We start from the raw sequence: 9,445 nt of genomic DNA, 5'->3' as shown, positions 1-9,445 counted from the left end.
CAATTCATTTGCTTACCTGATCTGTAGCAGTGTGTACTTTGTAGTATGTTTCTGTTTAGTGATTACAACTATAATTATTGTTGCTGAAGTCAAAATATGCTTCAGGCCAATCCTGCTCCATAGGGATAATATTCTGAAGGGAATGTAGTTGAATCTCCCTATACATTTGATTGTTAATATCAGTATTATAAGTTTTATTAGCTTCTACAATATTATTTTTTGCCTAATTTCCTAACGGAGACCCACCTTTAATCCCCCTCATGTTAAATTGCAAGACACAGTTCTATAACTTAGTGAACGAGCCCTTTAATGCTTTGTTACTCATTTTTAAAAGCAGATGTTTTAATTTTTTAATTTTTTTTTTGGACACAGTCTCATTGTGTCACCCAGGCTGGAGGGCAGTGGCACAATCTCTGCTCACTGTAACCTCCGCCTCCTGGGCTCAAGTGATTCTCCTGCCTCAGCCTCCCAAGTAGCTGGGATTACAGGCATGTGCCACCACAGTCGGCTAATTTTTTTTTGTATTTTTAGTAGAGATGGAGTTTCACCATGTTGGCCAGGCTGGTGTCAAACTCCTGACCTCATGTGATCCGCCTGCCTCGGCCTGCCAAAGTACTAATAATTTATAGGCATTAGTACGTGGTCCTATTCCCTCCAATTTTCTGTTAACCTATTACTTCGAGAGTGAAAAGTAATCTGATAAGCTTATTGGATGTGATGTTTCAGTCCCTGATCCTGTGAAAGTCTTATAGGTAATTATAAATGGCATCATAAAGGAGAAAACATTTATGGGATTTTATAGGAAGTTAGAGGGACCCACAACTATTCTCTTCAAACTGCCAGGGTGTACAAATCCCAAGGCAGATACCAAGGCTGGAAGTAGTGTCAGGTCAGTGACATACTCACCACGTTCACAAAATTTAATGGGATCAAAAAATCCTCAGTAATCCAGATTAAGTATTATTCCAGATAAGTATTAAAGATGATACCTGACTGCTGGCATTCCCAAGTGCCTGGAAAAAGCAAGCAAAATTCTTTTTTGAAAAAATGTAACATCCATCTAGTCTTCAAATTATTTCCGACAATAAAATCTCAAATACAGAGTCCCCTACATAATACAGACAGATGCAGGAGGAGAAAACACCCCTCTAGCAAAACAACATTAAAAAGACACATCCACAGGGACTCCAGATACCAGATTACCAGACACAGACTATAAAGCATCATCCCACAGAGAAACCCCATATCCATTAGTAGTCACTCCATTTTTCCCCCAATCCTTACCCTCAAGTCGTAGGCAACTACTAACCTACTCTCTGTCTCTCTCATTTTGTCTTTGCTGGACATTTCCTCTAAATGGAATCATTCAATAAGTGGTCTTTTGTGATGAACTTCTATCACTTAGCAAAAGATTTTCAAGTTTTATTCATGTTGTAGCTTGTATCAGTACCTCATGTATTCTTATGGCCGAATGAAATTCCACTCTATGGATATATATATTTTATTTATCTATTCATCAGTTGCTGAATTTTTAGGTTATTTCCACTTTGGGGCTGCCAAGAACACTTACATACAAGTTTCTGTGTGGGCATATGTTTTCACTTTTCTTGGGGTGTATACCTATCTGGGTCCTGTGGTAACTCTATGACTTATGGAATAATGTTATAATAAAAAAGTAATAAGAATAAATATAAGCCCACTATTATACCCAATCAGTGTATGATTTGTATGATTCATTTGTATAATTATTTGTATAATTGTTGTATGACTTTTAAAAGGCAATGAAAATGATCCAAAGGATGAAGTGGCTCCCATGTGAAGACAGACTAAAAAGATGAGAATTAAGTCTAGCAGGAGGAAAGTTGAGAAAGTTACAAAATCCAAATTATTGAAATAGCAATATAATATCTTGACCAATCAGTTAACTTCTGATTTAACAACTTTTAATACACCTCAGTAAGGGAATATGACCTTCATTTAAAAAAAAAAAAATTGGCTGGGCATGGTGGCTCACACCTGTAATCCCAGCACTTTGGGAAGCCAAGGCAGGTGAATCATGAGGTCAGGAGTTTGAGACCAGCCTGACCAACATGGCGAAGCCCCATCTCTACTAAAAATACAAAAAATTAGCTGGGTGTGGTGGCACCCAGCTACTTGGGAGGCTGAGGCCGGAGAATCACTTGAACCCAGGAGGCAGAGGTTGCAGTGAGCCAAGATCACACCACTGCACTCCAGTGCCCGCGACAGATTGAGACATCATCTCAAAAAAAAAAAAAAAAAAATTCAAGAACTAAATAACAAAGCTACATGGGAACCTACTATATGCTAGTCATCCTGCTGGTGCCTTTAAAACACACTTTATCTCATTTGACTTTTCTAAGAAGCATCAAGATGAGTATTCTTTTCCTTATTAAAAAAGAAAGAAGAAATTCAGATTAAGTGCTCATGTTCATGTTGCACCTATTTTAACCAAAAATCTTCTCTTAAATCACATCATTTCTTTCCTGCTTTTTAGAGCCATATTTTGAAAAAAGGTTGCTTGTACTTTCCATATTTGTTCTCTCACCTTCCATTCACTACTCAATCCACTTATATCTGCAGTTTTTCTCCCATTGTCCATCTGCTTCTTCTGAGTTCAACAAAGAAATGAGAGTTGCAACAGCTGGTTTTGTTTTTTTGAGAGGGAGTCTCACTCTTGTAGCCCAGGCTAGAGTACAGTGGTGTAATCTCGGCTCACTGCCACTTCTGTCGCCCCAGGATTCAAGCGATTCTACTGCGTCAGCCTCCCGAGTAGCTGGGATTACAGGCACATGCCACCACGCCTAGCTAATTTTTTGCATTTTTAATGGAGATGGGTTTTTACCATGTTGGTCAGGCAAACTTCTGACCTCAGGTGATCTGCCTCCCAAAGTGCCTGTAAGGTGTAAGCCACAGTGCCTGGCCCAGTGGCTGTTTTCTGGGCTTTATCTTGAAACAATCTTCCATTCACCAAATTATGGCCTGCAGGCCAAATCTGGACTGCCATCTGTTTTTAACAGGTCCTTCAAGCTAAAAAAAAAAATTTTTTTTTGCTTTTTTACATATTCTAATCATTGAAACAAATTAAAAGAAAAATAACATTTCATAATGGATGAAAATGACATGAAGTTCAAATTTCAGTGTCCATGAATAATGTTTGTTTGGAACACAGCCACATTTATTCATTTGCATATTGTCCATGACTGCTTCTGTGCTCCAATGGCAGATTGAGTAGCTGTGATAGAGACACTATAGGGTGCTATCACTGCTTTGCAATGTGGCTTGGCACAGCTACAGATCACGGTGACACAGTTATCACTTGACAGTGTTTCAAGTGTCTCATGCGTCACTGTACCTATGGTGTTTTATTTTGTTATTACCAGTCTATATGCATCATGTCAAAACAGGGAAAGAAAAGTAATGTCACTGTCATACTTCTAAGGCACAGTGGAGTGTGGATTATTCTGATTAAATTAGATGGCAAAACATTGTGTTTCTTATACAATGACATTATAGCTCTGCTGAAAGAATACAATTCATGTTGACATTACCAGAAGTATTCATCACAAGATTTCCAACTCACAGGAAAGCAATAATCAGAAAAAAATGGAAAATTTAAAATGAAGTATCTCATTATAGCAGAATGTCTTCACAAAAATAAAAAATGGAAAAAAAAAGTCTTCCACATTTTTGTAGATAAGCAACCTAACTGGCTCATTTGTTAGCTAATCAAGGAAAGCCACCTACGAATGGCTAGTTTATTAAATTATGTTTGGTTGCTGAAGAAATGTGTCCAACAACTGCTTAAAATTAGTATTAGCCTTTGGCATGCAGCTTTGCTCTCTGAACTGAGGACAATGGGAGCAACAATAGTCAACGCAAATGATATGGAGTGGTTTTCTTTGGTCTTGGTGAATCAACACAGGTTACTGATTCTGCTCCGTTGTGGATTGTTCAAGGAATCAGTACTGAGTCTTAAGCGGGAACTGAAGAATTGTGTGAATATCCTGACTTGCCCTCCCACCCAGCAGTCAATGGTTCAGCAATGGTAAGATTTTACTGCAATCTTTCGAGCTTGGGACTGGGATTGAAGGTTTTTTCAAATAGAAGAACTGCCCACAACCGCTGTTAATTACTTTGGAATTAGCTTTTGCTACAGACTTGATAATGTTTCTTTATAAATTCAACCTAAAATTATGAGGCAAAACAGTGCTTATATTCCAAACTTACAGTAAAGTCATTTAGATGACTCATGTCTCAATCCCAAGTGATATCAAATTACTTTATGTATTTCCCATGCTGTCAAAACTGAAAACAAAAAGCAAGATCTCCATTCTCCATTTGCAGCAGATACATTTTCTGAGCTCAAATGACCATTCCAGCAGTTTTTCTGAACTCCATGCAAGAACAAAGAAAATTTCTTTTTTTTTTTTTTTTTTTTTTGAGACGGAGTTTCGCTCTCGTTACCCAGGCTGGAGTGCAATGGCGCGATCTCGGCTCACTGCAACCTCCGCCTCCTGGGTTCAGGCAATTCTCCTGCCTCAGCCTCCTGAGTAGCTGGGATTACAGGCACGCGCCACCATGCCCAGCTAATTTTTTGTATCCTTGGTAGTGACGGGGTTTCACCATGTTGACCAGGATGGTCTCGATATCTTGACCTCGTGATCCACCTGCCTCGGCCTCCCAAAGTGCTGGGATTACAGGCGTGAGCCACCGCGCCCGGCCACAGGAAATTTCAAAGTACATTTAAATGTGCGGTTTAGGAAAGTGATTTATTGGTGCTTGCTTTGGCAGCACATGTACTAAAATTGGAAAGATACAGAGAAGATTAGCATGGCTCCTGTGCAAGGATGACATGCAAATTCATGAAGGCTTCCATATTTTTAATTGTAAAAATTTTAAATAATTTAAAAAATTGTTTTAAAAATTTGAAAAAGAAAGTGTAGGCCAGGTGCGATGGCTCACACTTTCCCAAAGTAATCCCAGCACTTTGGGAGCCGCGGCAAGCAGATCACAAGGTCAGGAGTTTAAGATCAGCCTATTCAATATGGTGAAACCTGTCCCTACTAAAAAAATACAAAAATTAGCCGGGAGTGGTGCCTGTAGTCTTTACTTAGGAGGCTAAGGCAGGAGAATTGCTGAAACCCAGGAGGCAGAAGTTGCCACTGCACTATACCCAGGGCAACAGAGCAAGACTCTGTCTCAAAAAAAACAAAAACAAAAAAAAGAAAGAAAGTGATTTATTGGCAACAACATGCTAAAAACCAACTATCAAAAGAAGAATCTAATAGAATTCTATAAATACCTTTCCAAGCAATGAATATGTTCAATTTTAATTATATGTCCCTGAATTGATATCAGCATTTGGCAGTACGTGTCTGTGTGAAAAGACATTTCAAATATAGAAAGATGTAAAAACCTCATCACATTAATAGATGAACATTTGCAATTTATTTTGGTAATAAGGAACACTATGAACACCAATCATGCAAAAATATTATTCCCCCAAAAGAAAATTTCATTTTTCTCATTGGTAGAACTATATTAGTTCTCAATTTTCATTATATTGTGAATTTTGTCAATAAAAGCTTAATGGCTTTTTTTCCCTCTCTTAGTTGAGATGTTGCCCACCACCTGTGGAAGTCTAACCTGCAGACCCTGACTCAAAACAAGGGATGAATGAATGCATTCTCACACCATTACAGTGATACATGTGGGCTAGGGATGGCCATTGGCTGCTTTCAGAGAGCGGAATGCAACCAATCCACACTTTTATTCTGTAGATCTTACAACAGAGGTTCTAAGTTAACAGCTTGTGGATAATTAACATAGTTAAGAGAATGGTTTTACAACTGATCAAAGCTTTAGGTTCTGCAGCCCGGAGTAAATACTATTAACAGGTAAATCCCCTTTGATCTTCCCCGCTCAGCACAAAATTTACATGAGTAAACAGAGTGGAGACAAAGGGACGTGGGGTAAGCAGACTTAAACTTGGAAGGCCTTTGATCTTCTCTCTTTCCCATGTTAATGTTAATGAGGCAGCTGCCTTCGGCATGCCTCAAGAAAACCTTTGGCCTTCCAAAAGGTTTGAGATGGCAATCTATAACTTTTCCTAATAGTTAATATCTTGCCAGCCACCCCGAGTGAATATCAACACTTTGTTATATAAGTACCCACATAATATTTTGATTTTGATTCTTGGCTGCAAAGCCTAAAATATTTACTATCTGATCCTTTACAGGATAAGTTTACCAACCCCTGGAGTCTAAAGGACTCTAAAGTCTTGGGCTTCCTTAGGGGTCTATTCAAGTCCCCATTTCATTCCCATTCTTCACTAGATCCTTTCGTCACTTTACCATCTATGATTTCATTATGAGCTATAGGAAATCTGTCAAATGTATACCTTCAGCTTAGAATGAATTAATCACCAACCTACTTATTTCTTTCATCCTCACTGCCTCCATCCTAGTCCAACCTACTATTATTTCTCACCTGAACCATTGCCACAGCTTCCTCAATCCTCAGCAGCCAGACTGACCTCTCGGTATGGAAATCTGGTCCCCTCTTCTCCCCATCTCTGCAAGTCTTTCAGTGGAATTCTCATTTTTCTCTAAAACAAAGTCCCAAATCCTTACAATGGACTACATGGACCCACATGGCCATGCACCTGCCCACCTCCAGCCTGTCTCATTGTAGTTTCCCCAGCTTCCCTCCACTCTGGCTACCCCAGAGCCATGCACTCTTCTGCCCCAGGGATTTTGCACGTTTTCCCCTTTCCCTTTGATCTTCCCTGTCTTCATCTCTCATCTCCCACTTTTTACTTAGCTAGCTCTGATAAATGTGCTTCTCAGACAATCATGTCTCCCTAGAACTCTACTCCTCTGGTTTAAATGGACTCTCCATACAGTTGAAGAACCCTTACTAACTCTGGAATCTTATGCTTTTAATTGCCATTATTTGTTCTGAAAATATCCAATTGTAGGGCCGGGTGCGGTGGCTCATGCCTGTAATCCCAGCACTTTGGGAGGCCGAGGCAGGTGGATCACGAAGTCAAGAGATCGAGACCACCCTGGTCAAAATGGTGAAACCCCCTTCTCTACTAAAAATACAAAAAATTAGCTGGGCATGGTGGCGTGTGCCTGTAATCCCAGCTACTCAGGAGGCTGAGGCAGGAGAATTGCCTGAACCCAGGAGGCGGAGGTTGTGGTGAGCCTAGATCGCGCCATTGCACTCCAGCCTGGGTAACAAGAGCAAAACTTCGTCTCAAAAGAAAGAAAGAAAATATCCAATTGTATTAATGGTGTTTTTTATTTTCTGTATTTCATGATGTTTTGACATCTTGCTAGCCAGAGAAAGACTGCCTCTTCCAGGGCCTGCTAATTCTTAGAGATAGCAAAGGGCTTGGCCAGGAGCACATTTTTCATATACAAACCAACCAATCCCAAGTTCATAGCCCCGCCATCTCCTTATCTATCTCTCAGACACCAAACCAATATTTCCCCTGCTCTAAACCATCCCAGGGCATTGTACCAGGCAACTGCAGACCACTCCTATAGGCTAGAGCTGGTCAGAATTATTCAAATTAGCCAATCCCAAACTGCTTACTCTGCTCTGCCCTTGCCTTTCCCAAGGAAGCCCCAACAAAGACTCAGAACTAAATTTTCCCCCTCTTCTGTCTTCCGCCACATGACCAAAACTTGACAATACCCTTGTGGATCTGTGTGGTATGTGGTGACCCCTCTCTGGGGCCTGTGAGTATAATAAACTTCCATTCAAGACTTGTTCTCATTTCCTCCTGTGGTCACAACCCACTTTGCCATTCCATATTCAAATTTTCATTTTTAATATATCAACCTGGAATAACCCCTGCATAATTTGGGCTCCTTTCGGTTGCATGTAATGGAAATCTTACTTAAAGTAGCTTAACCAAGAACGCTTATTGCATACAATAGGAAGTTTAGTGGTAAGGAAATTCAGCTACCTTATGACCAAGTTTTTTTCCATCTTTCCATTCTGCCTCCCTATTGTTGGCTTATCCTTAGGCTGACAGCAAGATGAAGGCACTAGTTCCTGGGATCGTATCCTAGTATTACTTTTTTCTGTGTAGCTCTTTTGTAGAAGCAGAAACTTTCCCTAGAATCCCCTTAGCAGGACTCCTAGCATGCTTTGTTGGCCACTTGGGTTATCTCCCCATTCCTGAGCAGTCATCGGCATTTAGAATGGGATTTATCGGAACTACCTCTGGAACTGGGAGGGTGGTAGTCATTTGGGGCACATTGATGCATGAAAGAGGGATGAAGAAAATTAGATTCTTTTGGAAGGGAGAAGGGGCAATGGACGCTGGGAAACTAACCTGTCCACTACAACCCTCAGCAAGGACTTATTCTCTGCCTGAACAGATAATCATTGCTGGAGAAAGTCATAAAATTGTCCTGATTTTCTTCTCTATTGCCTCTTCTGATTCTTTGTACACTGAAATTGATGTCTTTCATTTTAGTTCTTCCAGAAAATATTTAAACATGTAATGTGCACCAGAACCACCTGGAAGGCTTGCTAAAATGCAGATTCTTGTGCCCTACATCCAGAGGTTCTGATTTAGTAGGTGGTCTCGGACCATTTTAAAAGAAGTGGTGACAAAAAAGATAGCACATTCCAACTCGTATGAATGTTCCTGCAACAGTGAGAGGGTAACCATATCAGAGACCCCATCATATGAGGTAGGTTATTTTGCTTGTAAGTAGGATGAGCCAACTATCAAAACTTTCTACTACAGGAACCTGAAAATATTACACCATAACTTTCTCTCAAGTAGTGTTCTAAGAATATTTCCTTAGTTTTACCCTTTTATAGCATATAAAGCAGTGAAAAATTGTTGCAATTTTATCAGTATGTTTTTGTAGACATGGGTTTTAGAGTCACTGAGTTCAAAACTTCTCGAAGACAGAGAAGAGAAATTGCCTAAATGATGAATCTGGTGTTAGCTGCCTTCAATTCAGCCCAGTTTTCTGACATGGACAGAATCAATGAAAAGCAGCTTCTTCATCGAACTAGTGAGACAAGTAGAACACTTTTCTCTCCAAATAATTTAAAACATATTTTGATATGTGTCTTTTACACATTGCATTAGTATGATATAAAATGAAAAATCATATGAATTTTAATATCTAAAAAGGAGACGTCAAAGAGATTTTGTGATTTCCTTGGCCACTTTGGCCACACCTCATAACTTTCCAGAGTATGTATTTGCTGTCCTCTGCCACTAGGGATAATTTGGTGGAAAATATTGAAAGTCCTCATTGAATTGGTTTTCTTTTTTTAAGGAGTGCTTAGGAAGGTATCAACCATTTAAAGTTTCTCCAAACCATACCTAGGGAGAGAATGTTTTCTCATTTAAAAATCAGATTGATAGGATATTCTTATAGAAAAG

The 9,445-nt window shown here is 39.6% G+C and overlaps 1 non-coding gene across 1 annotated transcript; it reads left to right on the top strand.

Moving 5' to 3' along the window:
• Positions 1–4,796: 4,796 nt before the first annotated feature.
• On the top strand, positions 4,797–4,903 carry LOC118145242 (U6 spliceosomal RNA). Its single transcript, XR_004730370.1, has one exon. It is a non-coding gene; the product is annotated as a U6 spliceosomal RNA (small nuclear RNA).
• The last annotated feature ends 4,542 nt before the right edge of the window (positions 4,904–9,445 follow it).

This window comes from Callithrix jacchus, chromosome 8 (genome assembly GCF_049354715.1).
Source record: "Callithrix jacchus isolate 240 chromosome 8, calJac240_pri, whole genome shotgun sequence".
Classification (NCBI taxonomy): Eukaryota; Metazoa; Chordata; class Mammalia; order Primates; family Cebidae; genus Callithrix; species Callithrix jacchus.
The sequence above is the reverse complement of the archived record's forward strand: the minus strand, read 5'-3'. Positions and strand labels throughout refer to the sequence as shown.